This window comes from Myotis davidii, unplaced genomic scaffold (genome assembly GCF_000327345.1).
Source record: "Myotis davidii unplaced genomic scaffold, ASM32734v1 scaffold292, whole genome shotgun sequence".
In the NCBI taxonomy this organism is placed as follows: domain Eukaryota; kingdom Metazoa; phylum Chordata; class Mammalia; order Chiroptera; family Vespertilionidae; genus Myotis; species Myotis davidii.
This window is the reverse complement of record NW_006285042.1, coordinates 1,149,536-1,151,500: the sequence shown is the minus strand read 5'-3', so window position 1 is coordinate 1,151,500 and position 1,965 is coordinate 1,149,536. Positions and strand designations below refer to the sequence as shown.

Genomic DNA, 1,965 nt, shown 5'->3' with positions numbered 1-1,965 from the left:
CTAATTTTTTTATTTTGGTTCTATATAGTATTTTTGATGCTGGTTATGAAAACAGTTTGTAACTCGTCTTCCTATAAACCATATTTTTTTTACCATATTTTCTTAGTATACTCGTCGACGACTGAAAAAGAACATTTTGTGAAAACGAGTATACACGTTTCTGCCGGGGAAGGGGTTAAAAACATTTCTTTTATAACTCTTCCTTTCTGTGCTCCCTCCAATCCCCTCTTAACAGCTTTTAAGTTTTGATACTTAAGGATAGCCAAAGATTTACAGGTAATGTGGGCATGCTTGGTGAAAAATACTACGGCAAGTGATGTTATACAAATATACTCTTTATGATAAAATTTTGGGGCATCTTAAATCATAATGAAAGAAGGATTTTCCTTTTGTTAAATACACAGAATGTAAAGATAAGGATGGAGATTGCTACCTTTCTCAAGACCTTACTCTTATCTCAGCTAGATAAGAGTCTAAATACCATCTGGGAATTTAGCCAGTTGGAACTAGAGTAGAGCAGCTAAAAAGGAAATCCAGAGGAAAATGCTGAATTGATAGTTTTTTTATGGTCTTAAACAGTTTAGAAGGAATGTTTCTAACCTTAAAAAGCAAGCAAAAGTATTTACAATGAAATGTTTAAATAAGGATTAACTTTGTTTAAGTCAGTGGACTACTGCACTCTAAGTACTTTCTACCTAGAAATCATTTCAAATATTGATTTATATGATATATGTATCATTTCCTTTGGTTTCTTACCTTTTCAGTGGCTTTTACTAACAAGATTATCATTTTAAGACATACAGTGGAACCTCGTTTCTGTTTTCTACATTTTTAAATTCTTTTTGAATTAGTTGTATTTTAGTAGAGTTTTAAAGTCCTTTTTAAGAAAAGGGTAGGGTATAAACAAATAATTAGAAATTGAATATTTACTCATTAAGTCAGGTCAAATGCCGCCTCTTCAATAATGCACTCTTTGACATTCTCCGTTCTAATAACAAGTTGTTTTTATATGTCTGCTCTTCTGTACAATATGTATACTTACTTGTCTTGGTTTTGTGTTGTAGCTATTATTTTGATATGTCTTCTCTAGGAGGTAGAAATTGACTGGGATAGGAAGAAGGGATGGGCCTGAGGGCACTTTCTCTGCCCCCACCATATGTAGAAAAGCAGTCTGAGAGAACTTAACTGAGGATCATCCAAGTTAACACATAGAGGTGGCAAGAAGTGACATTTCCCTTCTCTGCCTAGTAATGGAGCAGGGTGAGAAAAAAACATAAGTCCACAATTTCATATTATCTTTTCCACTTAAAATATAGCTTATATCCTTTTTACTTTATGATATGTCTAATGATTACTTTAGCATCAGTTATCTGTAACTCTAATAATACTTATTGTTTGGAAGTTCATTTACCTCAGTCTTTCCTAGCTCATTATTCTCTAAGTCCCCTTAAGGCAGTGGTTCTCAACTTTCCTAATGTCTCGACCCTTTAATACATTTCCTCATGTTGTGGTGACCCCCAATTTCATTGTTACAAATTGAACATAATTAAAGCATAGTGATTAATCACAAAAACAATATGTAATTAAATATGTGTGTTTTTTTAATTTCAATACCCCTGTGAAAGGGTCGTTCCACCCCCAAAGGGGTCGCAACCCACAGGTTGAGAACCGCTGCCATAATTTAAAATTTAACCCTTTTCGGTCCAACGTCAAGGCTGAGGTTGACACCGCAAACCAGTTCAACATTCAATACCATCAATTAATTTGGACCAGACTGTTTGAATTCCAAAAATAAAATTGGACCGCAAAGGGTTAAAGTGTTGAAATCACTTGAAAATCCTACAATTTCCAGCATTCTTAACCTAGGTAGCATATTTTTTTCTCTATTGTAATGAAACATCAAAAAACTACCAACTCAATATTTTGAAAACATGTAAAATATAATAAATTTTATATTTATATTAT

General features: G+C 33.1%; 1 protein-coding gene across 1 annotated transcript in view; it reads left to right on the top strand.

Annotated features, from left to right (window-relative positions):
* The window catches only part of STXBP5L (syntaxin binding protein 5 like), a 194,334-nt gene that overhangs the window by 66,390 nt on the left and 125,979 nt on the right, over positions 1 to 1,965 (top strand). The gene's annotated exons all lie outside the window — the stretch shown is intronic.